Here is a 22,472-nt window from a genome sequence, read left to right on the forward strand (position 1 = left end):
AAGTTTTCATGTCATGTCACCTTTAAATCAATGCCACATAGACCTAGAGACTTGATCTTTTCCACACACAAGAGACATTATAAAATGTTACCATGTGCAAAGGCAACTTCATATATCAAAAAAGTATTTAATTAAAGGGAAATGAAATTTATCGCTAACACTAAAATATTGCTTTACACATCCTCTAGTCATAAACCGATACTCCAACTCAATCACAAGGTCGTATGAAGACTCTAAATGTTTAGTACACAAATCTGAGAAATAGTTGAATGTAAGATGAAAAGTAGATTTATTGTGAATATTTGAAATATGCATGCTTGGCTACATGCTAGGGCCTCTTCCAATGACTGTCTGCCTTCCTCCTCTTACGTGCTCCAAATTCTCACTGACACATCCAGGACACACGTGCAAGCTTGAAACCACGCACACAATGCTGCAAAGTTTCTGGACAGTTGATAGCCTCTTGTCACATTTTTTGTTTTTTTGTTTTGCCTTTTGGGAGAGTTAGTTGCGGTTAGTGTTGTTGGATTGTAGGCTGTTGCACGTGAGGAACAATTTGTTTCCAAATCACATCTGGCTAACGCCCACAGCTGCAACAGCATTCATGTCAGGTTCGCTAGCTTGCTTTGTTCACCTCCCTGACCCTAGCCATGCATAGGTTTCGTCTTCCGAAGCCAAAAAGTAGTAGCACCAGTGAATCTGATGATACTGGTTGTGGTATTTCGAGTCCGGGGGCACTCTCACCAGTGTCGCACTTGCAGGCAGCTAAGATCAATGAAATTGTACTCAAAGTTTTTCTCAAAATGCACCAAATTGAAGCTACTGCTAAAATGTAAAAACAATTCTTTTCTCCCCCAAAATATATGACCAACGCTATAGTATGGCTGCAAAATTTACAATGAGGAAGCTAACAAGTAACCCTAGCAGGTAGTAGCATTGCTACGAGTATTATGTTAGGTTGCTAGGTAATGGAAGCTAACTAAAGCTGGCTAGCTTCCGTTTCGGGAAAATAATTCACTGTGGTGGGAGCATCGGAAATATTTAGAACTCACGCATCTAAGGGTTAGAGACACAAATTATGCTTTGTTGGAACAATTGCAGTCCCAGCCTGCCCCATCCCTCCAATCTGTTGCAAGGGATCGCCCCTCCAGCCGTGGGAGTGGTGCCTCTGTTTCTGTGTCCAAAGACTGTGTGATTTTTGTGCCAAAAGAAAGAAAATGTAAAATATTTACGGGTGGGTCTAGTGCAGTATTTTATGAGTGGTTGGATGACATCAATTGAATTACCGCCCTTATGAAGGCACTGATAAGTCTGTTTGTATTTATGAACAATTGGGGGGTGAGGCCACACAGGAAATTAGGTACCTCCCTCAGGTGGATAGAAAGGACCACCAACATATCCTTGACATACTCAGAGATATATGGGCGACCCCAATCACTTACTAGGTTGCAGAGGCAATTCTTTGATAGAAGACAGAGAGAAGGGGAATCCATTCGTGAATATTCACATGCGCTCTTGGCCATCATAGAAGAGATTGAATACTGCCCAGTGGAACAAACCTGGTGCAGCAATTCTGCCCTCCGTGACCAGTTTGCAGAGAATGTCTCTGATATTGCTCTACGTAAAGAGGTCAGTAAGACAATACGTCATCACCCCAATATTTCTTTTTTTGATATTAGGAATGAGGCCATCCAGTGGGGAGAGGTCGGTAATGTGGCTGGGGAACGGGTCCGAAGGGTAGTGAATTCTTGCGAATTGTAGGCAGAGCCAGTAGTTCAGTCTAATGCAGTTATGGCGGTGACTCCGAAATCAGACCCAATGTTAGCCGAAATCCTTGACATCATTAAGCGGCAACAGGCCCAGATAGATGACTTGTCCCAGACATTATCCAGTATGCAGGGGGGTTGGGGCCAGGCGTGGCAGACCCAGACAACAGCTGGCCTTTGACTCCTCAGGTAGACCGATTTGTTTCAAGTGCCAAATGGTTGGTCATATTGCAAGACACTGTACATATTTTTCCTGTGGTTTTAACCCGCCTCCCACAGTTTCTGGTACAAGTGATGGGGCTGCTTATGTCTCAGAGCAGCAGGGAAACTCTCCCCCCCTGTGGTGAGGAGCCAAACCACAGAGGGGACACAGTCAGGCTCAGGGGCTCATAATAGTGGGGATACCTATGACTGCTTAGTGGGACAAAGCCCCATTGTTGAGGTAATGATGGGAGGGGTAAGGATAAAATGCCTCTTAAGATACTGGTTCCATGGTTACCACCATTACTGAGACTTGTTTTAAACAACACTTCTACTGAAAGCAAAGTGAGAAGCTTAAGAACTGTACATGGCTGGCTTTAAAGGCAGCAAATGGTCTTGCTATACCTTATCTGGGGTATTTTGAAATAGACGTGGAGGCCTTGGGCAGAACTATACCAAAGAGAGGTGTACTGGTGGTCAAGGATAGCCTGGCTCTGCCCTCCTACGTACTTCCGCTCAATTTTGATTTTGCTTCTGTACTAGGTCTGGCCATGAGGTACGTAAGTCAGATGTCTCCGGTTGATTTTCTACCGGCGAATCAGCGAACAGAGGGAGTGGCTGAGAACGATGACGTTGATGTTTTGCGCTAGTTTGTGATGTAGTTCCGTAATGGCGGCGGAGAAAGATGCAAGCGAAGCCATTCGGTCCATTGTGGCAACCCTGCCGAATATCTATAAACTAAAGCCGGAGCAAGAACAAGTTTTGCTGAGTTTTGTTGGTGGCCATGATGTTGTGGCCCTCCTCCCCACGGGGTTCGGGAAAAGTTTGATTTTCCAGCTACGGCAGCTAGCTCTGTTACAGTAGTGGTGAAGGAATTGGCTAAGGCGAACGCTAGCGATTGGTTATGGCAGATCAGAGTGGCTCTGGGCAGATCCAATAGTTTTAAACTTCAACAGAGTACCCACCTACTATTTCTTTGTGGCATTTAGTCCAGTGCTTCTGTGGCTTTCAGTGGTTTTTAAATGTCTTTAATGTGTCTTGTCCATATATTAAAGCAATAATGATAACAAATAAAAAAAATCTTTATATGACCACATATTAAAATAAGAAAAAATTAAGACACTTTTCAGACCTCCTCATATATTCAAGCAATAATGATAAAGACGGCAAGGTGCTCACATTGTTGCCAGATTGGAAATGGCGAAGTATCATACCAAAGGGTCAAAATGATCGTATTTGGAGGATAATTATTGTGCATCTGGCAACACTGAGAAGGAGGTTGACCAATGACAGTTCTCTCTACAGTCAGAGCTCGCGCAAGAAGGTGGAACGTTAGGGAGATACCCTTTGCAAAACTTGTAAGGGCGTAATAACTAGTTTGTGAAAGACCCAGAGAACAAATATCCGACCAGGCAAAATCCCGGACGATTTTAGAATCCCTGCCGGACGCATTATTTAGGTCTCGAAAAGAGGACATGTCCGGGAAAAAGTCACCCTATATTAAGCAGCTTTTGGAACGATATAATCAGGGAAAGTAGCAGCCCCTATTCCTCCCCTTTGGTGATTGTGAAGAAGAAGGACGGTTCAATGAGGATGTGTGTGGATTATAGGCAGCTGAATGCCAAGACAAGGAAGGATTCATTCCCGCTCCCACGCATTGAGTCCTTAGATTCCCTAAGTGGAGCCCAGTTGTTTTCGACCCTTTACTTAGTGAGTGGATATACCCAAGTGGAAGTGATGGAAAGGGATCGGCTAAAAACTGCCTTCTGTACACTGTTTGGGCTCTATGAATTTATGGGAATGGCCTTTGGTCTTTGTAATTCACGAGGAATATTTCAAAGACTGATGGAGAGGATTTTCGGCGATCAGAGGTTTCAGTCCCTGTAGCTTTATTTGGATGATGTAGTGTTTTTTTCTTCCACATTTAAACAGCATCTTGGACGTCTTGACCTGGTTCTGTCACGCTTTGAACACTTTCATCTTAAAGTCAAGTTGAGTAAGTGTTCATTTTTTAGATCTCAAGTGTCGTATTTAGGCCATGTCATCTCATCTGAAGGTGTGTCCACTGATCCCAAGAAAATCTGTGCTGTGGCAGAATGGTGTAGGCCTCAGAATCTATCAGAACTGAAATCCTTTCTGGGCTTTTCAAGTTTTTATCGGAGGTTCGTGAGGAATTTTGCAAGTGTGGCTGCCCCCCTGCAAGTGATCTCTGCATTGGGTCCATCAAAGAACCAAAATAAATACTTCCCAGCACACTTGTTCAGCCAGAGCTGGGATTCTGCCTGTGAAGAGGCTTTTGAAGCCCTGAAGTTGAGACTGACCACTGCACCGGTATTGAGGCACGCCAATTTCTCTCAGCCTTTTTTTGTGGAGATTGATGCCAGTCATCAAGGATTAGGGGCAGTTTTGTCCCAGGAGTCCAATGGCCACAGGAGACCGGTGGCATATGCCAGCAGGGGCCTTCGACGGTCAGAACGGAACATGGACAATTACAGTGGAATGAAGCTGGAACTACTGGGGCTGAAGTCGGCTGTCACTGATACATTTAGGGAGTACCTAACTGGAAAAAGGTTCACTGTTTTTACAAACAACAATCACCTGAGTCATCTTAAAACAGCAAAGCTAAGGGCTGTAGAGCAGTGCTGGGTGTCTGAACTTGCTCAGTTTGATTTTCATATTGTTTACCGCCCAGGTAGTCAGAATGCTGGAGCTGATGCCTTATCTAGACAATACACAGAAACCCGTTCTCCCGAGGATCATGTGGTCCAGACCTTTAAGGACACACGTGGTGCCCTTTCCGTTCCTCATCTATTTGCATCATGTGAAGAAACTGCAGTGGCCTCTAACGCTGAGCAAGCATCCACCCCCAGTTTTCCTCTTTACAGTAAGGAAGCCCTGTCGACACTACAGATAATTGACCCGTTGATCTCTTCTTTCTTAAAGATCCTGTAAAGCAAATTCCATGATTTGCTTCTCAGTACATTATATATGTGTGAAATGAGTTCCTGAAAGCATGTGCAAAGCGCTAAAACTTTGTTGCACTGAAATGTGGAGTTAGACCGTATAACAGTTTCTCTTCCGTTTTCAGATCAGGTTTTAATGGGTGGGGCCAAAAAGTTACCCATCTACGTCATTTCGACTCATCTACGTCAGATCACTGAATGGCTTCTCCTGCTGTACTGTTATTGTAGCCTACATCAGCTAGCTAGCCAGCTTCAGGATGTCTCCCTCCACCCGCAACTGCATCTTCCCTGGATGCAAAAACTTCAGCTGCGCTGCAACGCTATTTAATTTCCCTATTGATGAGGAAAGGAAAAATAGGTGGATTGATTTTGTGAAGAGCCACGCTGATGGAAAGCTTCGGATAAACTCCAACAGCCGCCTCTGCAGTGACCATTTCACAGCGGATAGTTTTAACATGGACCAGAGACAGACGGGGTTCGTGGACACACGGCTTCTCTTGCAGCGCTGAGCCGTACCGAGCATCGCCCTCCCGGCCGTTCCTCCTCCGGTCGCACCTGGACCATCCACCGCCGCCAGCAGTTCATCACTCAGTTCTGTGTGCTTGTTATAATTATACTAGATAACTTTTCCAGAGGTATCTCTGCTATGAGTTAGTGCAAACCGCTAACTTGATATTAGGCTACTCGGTGTAGAATGATGGTATTTTGGTGAAATGGTTTCAAAGCCTAATTTAACATACTTGTCTGTGTTTTTTTTTCCATTCGAATTTGGATGGGTAGTTAATAATACATTACTCTGTGGTGTGGTGAACTTAAAACTCGTTTTCAATTCCACTTTACAGGATCTTTAATAAATTGTTACACATTGGTTTTGTGCTCCCCACCGGCAGCACAAATGCATACATTTTTGTTGGTTTTAGAGCACACCATGATTTTCGCTAGGGAAGAAACAGGTAGGCTACCGTAAGCAAATTGATTAGCCTGCGTTGTTGCGAATGACACACACAACCTGCGTGACCCACAGAGGTTGCGGCCAACGTTGAGTGAGTTGTCATGGTGATTACAGTTATTACAGCTCCTGATTGGATCTTTGGATTGGACACAGAAGATAGAAACCATAGACATAATAAAGAGTAGACGCCGCATTGGCTGCTGGGCACGAGAAATGCGGCCGTCATCTTGGAACGGGCAAACTCCTAGTTGCGTAGCAGCAGAAGTTGAAGATACCAGACCACTGTGCAGCATATTCATGCTCAAATCGGCGAACCATCTTAAATAGGGCTCGGGGGATTACTTTTCACAAGTAATATTTAACATTACCGTAGGCCTACTATTGGTTGCATTTTGTGAATAGAATATTACCAGAGAGTTAAGAACTTAGGAGCAAGAATCTTTGATATTACTGTACTGAAATCGTAGCCAGCTAGCTAAGCTATGTTTACTGTACTGGCCGGTATACACCCGGCTATGAACTGAGACTTGATAAGTCATATTCCATAACTAGGGTTGCCACCCATCCCTTAAAATACAGAATTGGTTTATCCCGTATTTTCCGAGTTGTCTTCAATGCAGCATCCCATGCAAATGATCCCACCCGCATTCTGTGAAGACTCGTCCTATTCTGCCCCTGATTGGGTAATACTCGCTGAAGGCGGGTCTCTTGGCGTAGAGTCGATTTGAAAGAATGGCGGAGGCAGCTCCAGATACCCCCCCACGTAATAAGAAGTACACTTATAAAAGGAAGTAGGCTTGACATGCCCCAATACTGCATACTACTACTTCTGGTCCACTGATGTTATCATGTTCATGATGTTCATGGAAGATCATTTGCAAGTCTCCTGCACTATATCTATTTTTTCCATGAGAATTTGAGTATCAAAGCATTTGTTTAATTTAAAGGTTAATAAGTTATGGATCTGTTAATTTAATATGTTAATAAAATATGGTTCTCACAAGTTCCTCCAAATGCCTATTTTTTGTGGTTTCACTGTCAAACTTTGTTGGCCTATGTTTATTATCGTCATAGCTGTGTATTCAGTTATGACGATATGACCACTTGAGTTGTGATAGAGAGAGACTGAGTGCATCTGTTCACACTGATTTCAATAGCAGATATATTTTTATAATGTCCCTGTATCAATGTTAATATTTTTATGAAAACATGTTTTAAATTGTGATTTACCACCACTGGCACATCATCGGGCCTGTGGTCATCGTGGCCCCGAGGGGTGTGCCCCCCACTGTGTCAGGCGTCCCTTATTTTTCAGTGTTGAAGGTGGCAACCCTATCCATAACACTGACTTAGATTACAACTGACACAAGAATGCTATTGTATAAATAAAACAAATATTACTGGTATAACATTGACCAGCGAATTTTACACAAGTGGCACCAACTGCATCAGTGTTGGGCAGTGTAATGGAAAAATTCAAGTGGCACTGTGTAGATCTGAATAGTCAAGATTTGGCGGTTTCAATACAATTTATTTAGTTTGTACAACTTAAGAATTAACAGAGTACTCTGGACCAGTCATAGCGAAAGACATGCAGATGTAACCTACAGGTCGTTCGAGAGAGTGGTGAAGAACAACCTTAAAACCCTGCCTTATATAAACTTAGAACAAATGGTTCTTCTGATGGTCAATCCATCAATATAGCAGTCTCTGTGATTGGCCAGCACTACTCAGTGACAGTTTGACTCCACATCAAGTGTCCCACAGTTCTTTGATGTCACAGCTCGCTCTCTAAATGAGGAGATGGTTAATGATACACAAACAGGATGTCTGACTTGGCCATCTCCTTGGCCAAAAGGTTAGGTCAGCTCGCTCAACTGATAACCATCTCCCCAACCCCCAGACCCAACTAAGACCCTCTGGCTCTTAGTTAGGTATAATAAAACAACACCATAAATACTTTAAAACAATCTGAGTGTCCCTTCTACAGAGTAAACCACACCACAGAGCCTCAGTTTCTTACATTCGACTGTCTATAACAAAGGAACGTACTTTTTACCACTTAAAGAAACATAGATATTGTAACTGTCAAAAAATGCCATTACAGCAGTCGCTACTTGTATTCCGTGATGCCGGTAACGCGTTACTCTAATCTGACCACTTTTTTCAGTAACGAGTAATCTAACGCGTTACTATTTCCAAACCAGTAATCCGATTAAAGTTACTTGTCCAAGTCACTGTGCGTTACTATTTTGTCATTAATAGTAATATATATATATATTTGATTTCTTCTTGCGTCTCTGGGAGTGAAGTCATGTAGCTTAATGCGAAAATTAAGTCACGTTTTCAGCATGAGGGTCACGTCACGTGTATAGACCTACCACGCAGCGACACAAACAACAATGGGGGAGGAGAGATAGATGCGCATTTTCGAGTTGGAAATACAATCACTATTTTGAGTATTTGTCAGCTAAAGATGGAAATATCAAGGTTAGTTGTACACTCTGTACTGGTGGCGACAAAGTGCTATCAAGCTACAAAAACATGACTTCAAATTTGAAGAAGCATTTGGAGTCGCAGCACTGCACAGTCAAATTTACAGAGCAAATCCCAAGGTGGTACGAAGAAGAAAGCAGGAGGTCTCCCGCCACCAAAACAACAAAAGCTGCAAAACCAACCTGTACTTTTTCAGGAAATAGTTAAGTTCAACTTAAAATGTCATACATTGTACACTGTTGTTGTGTACATTACTGTTAAAAATGCACTGTGAGTGTTGGCAAAACCGGTTGTCATTTTTATGTTGAGGCGGCGGGGCTGTTGTCGGCAGCTGCTGAATGTAACAAATAAAGTAACTTGTCATTTAACTTAGTTACTTATAAAATCAAGTTATCTGTAAAGTAACTGTAAAGTTACTTTTTAGAGGGAGTAATCAGTAATCAGATTACTTTTTCAAGGTAACTGTGGCAACACTGCTTGTATTCTCCAAAATCTTCCGTTTTTATTTTGAAGGTTTCCCAAGGACACAGATGTGAGGAAGAAGTGGGAAGTGGCTTTGAGGAGAGAAGGATTCACTGCAAGAGTTTCATCAGTGCTTCGCAATCAACATTTTAAGCAGGGCGATTTACATAGGACGGGTCAGATTGTCCGACTCCAAGATGTTATTTCCATCCGTCTTCAGCTTCCCGGTTCACCTCCAAAGAGTAGGCGTATCATCATAAGGCTATTACCATTCATAAATGTAAATATTCTATTATCAATCACCGGGCAGGGTGAGATACATATCCCTTTATATATATTGTATTATGCTTCTTCATTTTAGTTGGAAAAGGGCAAGCCTACGTCTACCTCCAGAAGAGGTGAAGAAAGCCTGTCCGTGGCCTCTCAGGATTCCCAAGAAACAGCAACCTCACCCCCACAACCTCAGCCTAATGATGTGAATATTTTTACTTTAAAAATCATATCATAATGTTCCTGGACATATTAAAATATCACATGTTTGCTGCCACTCATATTAAACACACACAAATAAACCCATACACACAATTGAAGACACGTTGAACATGCATTCCTGACGCACACACACAGTGCTGGCAGTGGCTTTGACAGGTGATGACTATAAGAAAGAATGTGGGCCATAAACTAGTGGTGTCAAAGTGATGTTTGTGAAGTGAAACATCACTCAAACCATGTTCAACCCTCTTTCTACTAGGATCATGGCTATGTCTTGCCTGCTTCTCCTACCGCTCTTAAGACCAGACTCGATGAAGCCTTGGCAAGAGTGGAAAGTCTGGAGCGAGAGAAGAATGCCATGGCCAGAGAAAAGAGGGCAAAGACCATAGTGAAGAGTCTTGTGGGGGATTTGAGGGAAAAGAACCTCATTAATGAAGAGCTCAAAGAGAAGCTTGAATTCTACTCCGGTAAGACAAAATGAGCACTTTGAAATTAATGTACATGTTATTCTTACTCTCTTTATCTGAAGAGGACTTATTCATTTTAAATCATAACATTTCAGATCTTAAGATAGACCTCATGGCAAAGCAGGGCCATGAGTACACAAAAGGCTACAGAGTTTGCGCTCATGTAGCGGGTTGAATATTTAGTGTTTAATAAATGAAATCTTGGCACCCCTTTATTTTTTTTAAACATAGGTGTCCAGTAGAGATGGCAGCTTCAGAACCACGTCGGGCGCTGGTCTGGGACATCCATAAGAAACTACCGTCATTGAGTGCCAGCCAGTTACTCGAACTGGCAATTGCCGTAGATGATGGAGAAGGACAACAAGACCAAGATCTAACAGTACTAAGTGAACCTGAACTATTCTACTTCATCACAGACTTTGTTAAAAGTGACCAACTCAAGGGACTTGAGGATGAGGGTTTGTCACGCCTGCTGTACTTAAATGACATCATTGATAGACTGTTGACTGGCAAGGATGATTCTCAATCAGCAGGTGGTGATGCAACGACCACCCCGCCTCACATTGCGGATCACCATGAGACTGCTCCAGCCGACAACCCACTGGCCAACAACGGGCATCGGGCCAACCTCACAAGAGACCCCGCTACCAGAGACAGAGTATTCGTTCAAGTGTTTCTGAGCAGGTAGTAAGGTTTACCGATGTTGCAGCTTATCTGCCCCGAAGAGAGTTTAAGGTACATGGAGGTCAGATTTCAGATTCTAGTTCTGACATAACATACAACAGTGTCTGTAAACAAATTGATGAGGGTATCAAAGAGGGGTTTACAGAATCAGAGATTATTCGAACGGTACTAAAGGTAATCAAACCAGGTACTTTTAAGGAAATGTTAACAAACAAAGTCGACCTCACAGTCGCAGAGTTAAAACGCTTCCTTCGGTCTCATCTGCAAGATAAAAGTAGCACAGAGCTCTTTCAGGAGCTGAGTAACGCAAAACAACAAGACAAAGAAACTGCGCATCAGTTTCTATACAGAATAATGGGTCTCAAACAACGTGTACTGTTCGTGTCACAACAAGGTAGCGCTGAGTTTGACTATGACAAAAATCTAGTTCAAGGGGTGTTCCTCCATACACTTTACAAAGGGCTAAGTGAAAAAAATAAAAACATCAGATGTGACATCAAACCTTACCTTTCCGACTCACGAGTGACAGATGACTTTATCATAGAACAGGTAGCCAAATCAGCGAGTGAAGAGGCAGAGAGACGGAAACGTCTGGGCCCTCCAACAATTAGACTCCAACCAGTGACTGTCAATTCAACACTGCAGGCTGATGGTGAACATAGTGAGCACTTACAACCAACCCATGTTGACAGTGAAGTCCAAGCCAATCGTACGGCTATAATGCAACTTACAGCACAAGTGTCAGCGCTGACCAAGAACTTTCAGAAGATGGTTAAACCCACTGACATCAAAACTTCAAAAGTAGCTTGTCCACCCCCCACCAGCACTTCATCTCGGAGAACTGACACCAGAGGTAAATGTCAGGAATGTGTCCAGAAAGGAAACAAAAACTGCCCTCACTGTTTTCGTTGTGGCCAGGCAGGCCACAGAGCAATTGGCTGTTTAACCCTTGTGTTATCTTCGGGTCATTCTGGCCCATCAGTCATTGTGACCCACCGTCGTATTGCGACAACTTTACAGCATACAAAAACAAAGTGAATCATTTTCTTTTAATCGTTGGGCTGTCTCAAGGCCCCCACATTGCGAAGGTTAAAATAAAATTATTTGTATATGTTTTTGTATTGGGTAAAATTGTGTAAACACAACGATGGTTCGTTATGAACCTTTGGGTCATGTGACCCGAAGGCAGCACAAGGGTTAAAAAAACAGAGTTCGGGAAACGGGGTGAGATCACCGGGGAGGGACAGCCAGTGATCAGTGTCCAGAAACAGTCCCACCTTTGCAATGACAACGTCGAAACGAACCAAACACCAATCTCACATGCCAAACCAAAAATAATGAAACATGCCGCTCAGTTGATTGGTCGAAAATGCATGGTCTCATGTACTATCAATTTTGTTGGTGTCGATTTGCTGCTAGACACTGGGGCCCAGGTTAGTGTCGTTAGTAGGTCTTGGGTAGAAAGTAAATTGCCACATGTCCAAATTCAACCCCTAGAGAGTCTACCTAATGATAACCATCTCCATGTCACTGCAGCCAATGGCACTAGTATACCGTTTGACGGATGGATTGATGTACTCCTGGAAATACTGAGTAATCTACATGGGAGAATAGGAATACGTGTACCCATGTTAGTTAGTTCGAGCTGTGCAGGTTGGTTTCAACGTGATTGAAGAGTTGATCAAAGAGAATAGTGAGAAGACAGGTGGTCTAAATCTTAATGCACTGTTAAGCGAAGCAATGAAGCTCACAGAGAGTACGACACAAGCAATGGTTTCATCAGTCATTGTGATACCCCCTAAAGACATGCTTTCAAACTGCATTGTGAATGTGGGGAAGAAAGGCTTTACCATCCAAGCAGGTCAGATAAGTGACATAAAATGCAGAATTAGATCTTGGCCAGAAGGAGGGACAATGATATTTGAGCCGGAGATGGAGGGGAAATGTCCAGACGGGTTAGAACTTTTCCCGGCTATTGTCGATGTTCCGAGTGGTTTCTCCAAGCTAGTCAGAATCCCTATCCAGAATCCTACGCAACATGACATCTATCTCCCACAGAGAACTGTGTTAGGTCAGTTAGAACAGCTAGCTCAGTTGAACCCTGTGATCAATCCTGAGAGTCAACTGCCTGCAACCCAGTCTAATACTTCAGTACTATGTTCGGCCCAGACAAACACCGAAAAACCCAACGAATCAAGAGCTGAGCAACAAAAGAACAGGGTCAAGGGAAATTGGCACCCACCAGTAGACATATCACATCTCCAGGAAGATGAACAAGAAATGGTTCGAAATATGCTCTATGAAGAATCGGATGTGTTTGCACGTGAAGATGATGATATCGGTTGTATTCCAAGCCTGTCACTGAAAATCAAGTTGAAGGATGATACACCTGTACAGAAATGCTATAACTCAATTCCTAAACCCCTATACCAAGAGGTTAAAGAATATGTTCAGAACTTGTTGACACAGGGTGTCAATAAGAAAGTCCACTTCGCCATACTCATCTCCGGTAGTGTGTGTACGAAAAAAAGACAGCAGCCTAAGACTGTGTGTGTATTTCAGAGGACTTAACAGTAAAACAGTCCCTGACCGGCACCCACTGCCACGAATACAAGACCTGTTGGATAACTTAGGGGGATACACTTGGTTTTCGATCCTTGATCAAGGCAGTGCCTATCATCAAGGGTTTGTGCATGAAGACTCAAGACAGGCCACTGCTTTCAGCACTCCTTGGGGGCTGTACGAGTAGGTGCGAATCCCATTCGGTCTCACCAACTCCCTAGCTGCCTTTCAAAGATGCATGGAGGGAGTTCTGGAAGGAGTGAGAGATGACTGTTGCTCCCCTTACTTGGATGATGTACTATGTTACTCAAATACTTTCAATGAACACGTAGAAGACCTGAGGCGAGTGCTGTGTCGAATGAGAGAGCACGGAATCAAACTACGTCCAAAGAAATGTGAGATATTTAAGCACCAAGTAAGGTATATAGGTCGTTTAGTGTCGGCCGAGGGGGTTCAAATAGATCCCAAAGACATCTCCATCTTGAACCAAGTAATGGGGGTTATGAATATATTCTTGTTTTGGTTGATCACTTCACACGTTTCGCACAGGCGTACCCAACAAAGAATAAATCGGGTAAAACAGAATCTGAGAAAATCTTTCAAGATTTCATTCCTCGTTACGGATTCCCGGAGAAACTACATCACGACCAGGGACGTGAGTTTGAAAACCATCTTTTCCAGAGACTTCAACAACTGGCTGGAATTTCCCACTCTCGTACAACTCCCTACCATCCACAGGGGAACCCAGTGGAGAGACTGAACCGAACGGTGCTACAGATGCTTCGGACACTGCAGGAGGAAAAGAAGTCGGAGTGGAAAGAACACCTTCCACATATAGTCCACGCATACAACTGCACAAGACATGAAGCATAGACCTTCTATTTGATCTTAAACCAGAAAGTGAGAAACAAACTCAAGAGACATTTGCACAAAAGTGGGCCACAAGGATGCAGGAAGCATACAAAGTTGCAGCCGAGAATAGTCAAAAGTCATCAGCAAAAGGGAAGAAGTACTATGACAAAGGTATCAAAGGTGCTACTATTAAGCCAGGTGACAGAGTGCTTGTTAGGAACCTCAGAGAGAGGCGGCCCCGGCAAACTGCGATCATACTGGGAGCGAAAGGTGCCCCGAGTCATAGACAGGGTCGGCGATGGACCTGTGTACAAGATCCAAGCTGAAATGGGAGACAAAACCCTCCGTGTCCTACACCGGAATCTTCTTTTACCTGTGAATGACTTACCTCTCGACGTAGATCATCCCATCAAACCTGTGAAAAGAAATACAAAGGAAAAGCAAAAGACCAACCACGAAACAAATGAAACGGACACTGAAAATTCAGACGAGGAGGAATTCACATATGTACGTCGATACTAACCTCGGTTCTGTGTCACCAACGTCCGAAATGAGAATACCCAACCCAAACAGAGTAGCAAGTTAAGAGTTTTGGCACGGGAGTTCCAACCTCAAAGGCAAGAACAGGACGAACCAGAGCGGACACCGGAACCAGGACCTGAGGTGGAGGCAGTGGTGGAGCCTCAAGCCCAACAAGAAGTACATGACTGTGGGCCTGAAATGGCACAGAGAGCAGAAGGTGAACCAGAGGCGGTACAGCAAAATGAAATTCTGGAAGAGACCGTGAGGAGGTCATCCCGAGCTACAGTACCTAGAGAACTGTTCACTTATAATAGCGTTGGGGACCCATCTTATCAGCCATGGAAGTATGGTGCTAATTCTGTGATTCAAACGCCAACCTGTTTAATGCCTAGTAATGTACTGGCATGTCAAATTCACCCAGGAATCAGTTACTATTCCAGACCAGTAGTGTGGACTTTTTAGACATTGACGATTTGACAGCAGACTTGACTAGTAAGCGTAGATGTCAGGAGACATCTCATAAAAGTAGGGGAGAGTGTAGCGGGTTGAATATTTAGTGTTTAATAAATGAAATCTTGGCACCCCTTTATTTTTTTTAAACATACGTTTACAAATTGTCAACTGCAATTGTCAGCCTCCACCAGTGCATTAGATGGCGCTAGAGTGTAGAGTGAAGTGTGAAGCTAGAAGCTTTGGTGACCAGCAAATATGCGCCAGAATAAAATGGAAACCAAAGTATGCACAGTTTGCTAACTGTCTTCACACGACATATCTTTTCTATTCTCTTTTCTTCTACCACAGGTTGGTCAACCAGCTAAATACTCATTGAATGTTTTGGTGAAATGATAGTGTGGGGTGTTAGCAATGTGTGTATAGTGAATAGATTTAACGGAGGAGTATTTTGTTGTTTAGTTAGGATCGGTGATTTACTGCAAACTTCGAAGCAGTGCGCCGGCCGTTTCAACGCGAGTGTTCAGAAATTCACAAATGTTAGTTAATTAATAGTAGGATTCACAGTACATATAGAGGAAGTATGATCAATGTAAAAATGTGATGATTGTAAAAGTTGTAAAATTTAATAATCTGTATATGGAAGTTGAAAGGACAGTGCGGGTGGTAGTTTTGGCAGGTTAGCCTAGCAGTGGGCGTCCTTGCTAAATTTCGACTTCACGAGAGTCAACGGCTACTTGCTACTTGTGTATTTTGTGTGTTTGATGGCTTTTCCAATATCTTATTAGTTATAACGCAGAGTATTTCTGAATAATAATAATTGTAATTTGAAATGTGTGTATATGCATAAGTGTGCCTAGTTGCTACATTGTTGTACAATTGAATAATAGGACTATGCATAAAGAATCGTTTAAATGTATGTAATGGTATTTGTGACCAGCAACTATGCGCAGAATAAAATGGAAACCAAAGTATGCACAGTTTGCTAACTGTCTTCACACGACTTATATATTTTCTATTCTCTTTTCTTCTACCACAGATCTATGTATCGGCTCAGGCACCCCTAGACCTGAGGCCGGTAACACTCACGCTCCATCTTCATGGTCCAAAGGCATACAAAAACCTCAGAGAGACTCAACATTTTCCCCTCCCACATCCACATACATTACAAAGGTAGGCTTAATGTTGTCCGGTTGAATTTTGGGAAATTACTGATGCAAACACGTTAACACATTTTTGCATTGCAATGCAAAGTGTCTGAACAAAGGGAGTGAGAAAGAGTGTGTCTGAGTGTAAGAGTTTGTGAGTGTTTGAGTGTGTGCATCTGTGAGTGTGAGAGTTTGAGTGTGTGCATCTGGGAGTGAGAGTTTGTGAGTGTGTGCGTCTGGGAGTGAGCGTTTGCGAGTGTGTGCGTCTGGGAGTGTAGTGTAGAAATGTTCTGAAGTTCGTTTGTGCACTTTTCTTTTTTGCACTAATTTGCACTGTCAGTTCTGTTTCTGAATAAAGGGTTGGAAATTCATGTTTTTTTATTTTAATTTTATCTGATTCATCGACTAATCGAAAAAATAATCGACAGATTAATCGATTATTAAAATAATCGTTAGTTGCAGCCCTACTCCCATTGCTTACTTCCTGACCAAGTCTCTCTCTTCAGAGACACAAAGGGTCCTTCTCAGTCATGCTTTGGAGGAGCTGCATGCACGGGGCATTCGGGTGGTATGTGTAACAATGGATGGGCATGCCTCCAATGTCAGCATGTGCAACCAACTTGGGTGTGAGCTGAAGGGAGACCTACGAGAGCCGCTTCAAACCAGTTTCTCGCATCCGGTGACTGGCGAGAAAAGTATTTGTAATGATGGACGCTTGCCAAATGCTCAAGTTGATGCGTAATATGTTGCAGGTAAATGATGATCGTTCTAGACCTATTTGTACTTTGTACAATTCATGCCTCTGCTGCTAAAAGTTATATCTAAATATTGTTGTCTGTCCATTTGCACAGTTATGGCCGGACGTGATGATCAACATTTTGCTGTTTGTACTGTGACTAGCAGTGACTGATTCTTACTCTGCAGGCATACAGTCTAATTGCAACGACCACCGGACAGATCAATTGGAGGTGAATCAATCATCTCAATGATGTGCAAAAAAAAGATGGACTGCATGCTGCCAATAAAATTACAGACAAACATGTCTACTTTGAGAACTTTTCAATTAGCTCTTTTTCAATTATGTTTTTAAAAGAATGATAGAAAATCGCTAATCTCTGAAAATAGCATGAAATCTTCACTAATCTCAATAACTTTCCAGACTTGTGTCTAACAATCTCAAATATACACCAGATTATTCTAATAATGTCTGGCCTACTTCCACACCCTTTACTTTTTAGATTATGTTTTGAAAAGAATGATAGAAAATCGCTAATCTCTGAAAATGGCATGAAATCTTCACTAATCTCAATAACTTTTCCAGACTTGTGTCTAACAATTGAAATGGCAGAAATTCCAGCGGCACTGTGCAGATTTGAATAGTCAAGAGATGGCGGTTACAATAAATTTATTTTGCTTATACAGATCATGATTTAACAAAGTACTTTGTGATCAGTCATAACGAAGGAGGTGCTAGCCACAGGTCGTTCGCCAGAGTGATACAGAACAACCCCAAAACCCTGCCTTATATAAACTTTAGATCAAATGGTTTTTCTGAACTCTGTGATTGGTCAGCACTGCTCAGTGACAGTTAAGACAATATAACCCCCCAGGTCAAGTGACCAAAGTCTTTTGATGTCACGGCTCTTTCTCTAAATGAGGACAGTAAAGATACCCTTAATGAAACACAAACAGGACACAGGACACAATCTCCTCGGCCAAAAGGTCAGGGCTGCTAGATCAACTGAATCCATCTATCCATCTCCCTTTAGGCCACAGAACTCAAACATCCCCCAACCTCTGTGCCCCTAGCTTCTCAATCAGGCATCATAAACCAATACCATAAATACCTTAAGACCAACTGCAACATCCATTTGTTTAAACACAACCTCAGTCTATTAAAAATACATTCTTAGTAACTATATCAAAAAATGCCATTACATTCCTTACTTTTTTTTTTTAAACAACAAAGGCATACAAAAGCATAAGCATACAAAAATATAAAAACATCCATACAGATATGGATGCAAGAAAATAAAGTAACCCCCTTTAATCAAAACATAACCCCAAAAATAACAAGAGAATTACATATCACTCACAGTAGCCTCTTCATCCTTAAATGGTGGCAATACACATGGTGGGTGTTCTTCGCCTAAAACTTGTTTTACTGAATATGTTGCTAACTTATACCAAGAATTAAACTCCATCTCCGATTCCATTTCATCTACAACCTCTCTCTCATCACTTTTCAACATCTGGAACGTTGCAGGTGAAACAGTTGAAGTCATTGGATCTATTGTCATAGTATCATCAGAATTATGCATGCTTTTATTCAAATACAAAAGCGAAAATACATTAAGAGCAATAAGAAATGCCATTCCCAAGACAACCCACTGCACCCCGTATACCACAAAGTCCAGGTTGTCGGAACTGATGCCATGGTCGTGCATCCGTAGTGGCCATCTTCAGTTGGCTTGTAGACAAACTTCTGTCTGGCGGTGTAGTCTAGTCGAATCGATTGCAAACGACGATCAAATTGCTCAGGGCAACTTTCAACGACACTGCACTTCACGTACAGCTCGGAAATTTCCTTGGTACTACGCAGAAAGCGTATCCTCTGCTTCCGTCTCCAGACAAGGTGCACGCTTGCAATGGTTAGCGTGTATCCACGTTGCTCTCCCCTCGATCTTAACCGCCGGATTAGTCGTCAGGAGAATCTGGTATGGCCCCGTCCACCTTGGGTTTTACCAGGCGTTTCAGGTCCTTCACCACGATCCAGTCATCTGGTATCAAATCATGCAGCGGTCCAGTCATAGGAATAGCCTCCTTCACCTGCCTGTGAATCTCACACAAAATAGACTCCAAAAAGGTTGCACAGTGATAAACAAGCACATTCTCACAGAGTTAAAGGTAACTGACTTCTTGTCGTCTGACTTCGTCTTCAAAGTTCTGTTCTCTCATTCAACTGAAGTGATTAACACAATGTTGAATCCTATCAACACCAAAATAACTTCCTTAAACAAGTGTGTACATAATCATAACCTCAAAGAAAAATCCCATCGAAGAATAATCTAAATTAACAAAAGCTTGATCACTGAGCCTCTGAGAAGTCTAAAACTTCTTCCCATCAACAATCATTAAACAGTATCACTTCTCCAAAAATTGAACTCTACAAAATCCATCTATCAATACCCAAATGGTTTCTCTAACCTTAACTGTGAAGCTTATCGTGTTCAAATTCCTTTTCTCATAATACTTGTCCCACATATGAAGTATTAACAAAATGACTATGCATCCATTACAAATCCTCTTGTATGCTAAAATAATGCATTCTTCTTGATATCACACAAACTGTAGAGGCATGATCTTTCCATGTGTTAACTTAGCAAAATCTCAAGATAAATGTTTTATGCAGACCATACAACCTCCATTTTTTATTCTCATATCCTTCCTTTTTCCAAAACGCATTTTCTTGTGGATTAGTCCAAGTTCGAATCTCCATTCCACCATTCCTTTCTCCATCTGTCCGCTGTATTCTGTAATTCTTATCAAATATACTCAAACAAAACAAAATTCTCACTCTGGGTTAAATACAGTCCAATATTTTCAACTCAGCAATATCATATCAAACCCTCACAATCCTATCACAAATCCAAACTACTGAAGCTAAATTCATAAAACCATAAAACCCCCATAGTCACTCTCTGTTTAGATCAGTCAGTCATCAGTCAGTCATAAATTCCTAAACGTCATCTCTTCCTCTCTAAGAAGCCTGCGCTTCCCTTAAAGAATCCATAACAAATGTTGTATCAAGGTCACACAACAATTTTCCTCAAAAGAGTCCTGTAAGCCCAAATTTGTCAAGTTAGGCTCATCCGGACATAGCAACATCATCTCATCATTTCCTGTAAACATATCAACATCAAAAACATATTCTAGTTAGTTCATCAATGCATTCAGGCAATCTAGAAACTGCTCCAGCTAGTATCAGCACTAGCATTTTCCCTGTGGAATAATCATAATTGTTAGAGTGAATTCCACATTTGCATACAGCAAGTTGTGTCCCAGATCAAACTAAGAAACTTCCTGTTTCCATACCTTTCCCAAAATCATATGTAACACCAATGATGTATTTAACTATCAGTACATATTTTAACTCTTTTCCCTTTTATGAATTAACAAGCTTTACACTGAAGCAAACTACTTTTGAACCAATTTGTATAAAATAAAACTATTTTAGAAAACAGCCAAATTACGAATAACCTCAACTTTTAGTCTCTTATTATCTTTTCTTCAAAAAAACCTTTAGGAACAGTTCAAATGAATACCTTTAAATTTCAGATTCCCTTTTAATTTTTCCCTGTATTTAAATTCACCAAATAAACTCTCTCTTTTTCCAAGACATGTAGAAAACTAGCATCACTACCCTAAACCAGAATTTAATCTGTATGATTCCAAAATAAAACATAGACCATAAAATGTTCTTAATGTAACCATTAACCAAACTTATACCCCATCTATATTACTATATAGGTTAGATAGGTAGAACTTCATAACTTGCTTTGGCTGCAGTCCAGAACAAGCTACTTAGCACAACCATCACACCACAATTTATCAGACTTAATGAGTCTTCCCAAATTATTTCAAAACCAAATTATCATAACCCTCTTTATGAACCAATACCATAATGATACAACCTCATCACAGCCTAACTGTTTATCCCAAAACATTGTACCATGACCTTAAGACAAAAGAAAATATAAACTCTCCCTTTTTCTTTTAAACCTTTAAATTCACAATTTAACATAAACCCGTAAAACAAAACCTTATTCTTTAACACCTCAAAAGTTTTATCAAAGCATGTAATGTATACACCTTTGAATATTCCTATATTTACCAGCTATCTCAATTACTCGTTGTTAGTGTATCAACTCAAATAAACCATCGCGCATTTCAAAACTCGCATCAAACAGCGCGCTCTGGAACAAAGCAAAAACTCTCAACCTTTTTTCATTTCTTTTAAACAACACAGATGGTTGGCGTTTACCATCTATTCACTTAATTTTGCTAAAGTATAACTTTTCCAATCCAATTAGAACTAATTTATGAACCAGGGTCTAATTTCTGCATTTTTATGGATACCATCACACACCACAGATTTTCCGCTCGTAAATACTGTTCTGGTCTGAAAGGCTCCTACCTCCCTGTTTGGCTAGGATTTAGAACAAATGTTAAATCATACATTTGTAAACCACCAAACTTTGAATTCATCTAAACGGACACATCTTTCACCATTAATACTCACATAAGTATGCAGAATTACACCCTCTGGGATCACCTTTGTAAAACTCATCGTAACGGGACTTTTTTTTGTAGCCCCCACCTTTCCTCGGAATTTCTGAAACTCATTTAAAATGTCCTCAAACAAACAAAAACCTTGTTAGCAAATGTCTCAAAATACTCATCACGTAACATATTTCAAAAGTAACCAAATTAATATGTAAAATTCGCTCCAAATGTATCTATTTCTCTAAATTTGCGTCTTTGTAAATTTCTCAACTTCCATCTGCGCATGCGTCATGCGGTTACTCATCCTGGATCTCAAATATCAAGCTGCAATTCCTTTACTAGCCTGTACCCGCCTGTCGGTCTGTTAGTTTGTTAGCCAATGTCGTTGCCATAGTTGCAAATTCAACTTCCTGGACTCTCCTTTGTCTCAGGACAGAACAAAATGCACTTCCTCCACGTTTTCACCATTAGCCATTAACCAACAGTCACAGCCTGGATTATCTTTTCAAGTCTATCAACCATTAGTACCATTTTAATTTCAACATAAAAATTAGGCTCCGAAATCTACATATGCACCTAATATCACTCGTCAGAGGACGACAGTTTACCCATGTATTAGCATTCTGGTTGGACAAAGCTTCAACTTCAAGTCCATTTAAATAGGTAAATATGAATACCACCAAACCCAACACATTTCAACAAATCATCTAAGCAGCAATAAACACACATATGTAGTACCTTTGCCCTTGACAACAATCGCAATTCGGTCACTCGAACTAATTCCCCTTGTATACACTTCAGTCCCTCGGACTGGCTCAATCTTTCTAATCACTTCTTCATAACCCTTTACATATTTCTTTAAACAACAGTAACATCTGTGAACTCCCACAAAATTAAAAATAAAACCATCGAACATTTCCAGACATAAACAAAAATATTCCTTAAACAACATAACATTTCCGTTTGAACACATAACTTTCTATAAAAGTTTCAATAACCCCGGGATTGTAATTCTTCAAATGAATACCGCTTTTATTGCCAAAACTGGCCTTTTACCAATTATCCTACCCAAACACTAAATTTCCAGCGCGTTATTCAATAACGAATCAAGCTCATAATATAGAAAATCGGTCTGTACATAATTTCCAAATCAAGAGTATGGCAACTCA

The 22,472-nt window shown here is 41.4% G+C and overlaps 1 pseudogene; it reads left to right on the forward strand.

Annotated features, from left to right (window-relative positions):
* The first annotated feature begins 1,791 nt into the window (after positions 1-1,791).
* Positions 1,792-16,046, forward strand: LOC134039031 (THAP domain-containing protein 6-like; annotated as a pseudogene).
* The last annotated feature ends 6,426 nt before the right edge of the window (positions 16,047-22,472 follow it).

The sequence above is a fragment of the Osmerus eperlanus genome, chromosome 18 (assembly GCF_963692335.1).
Source record: "Osmerus eperlanus chromosome 18, fOsmEpe2.1, whole genome shotgun sequence".
In the NCBI taxonomy this organism is placed as follows: domain Eukaryota; kingdom Metazoa; phylum Chordata; class Actinopteri; order Osmeriformes; family Osmeridae; genus Osmerus; species Osmerus eperlanus.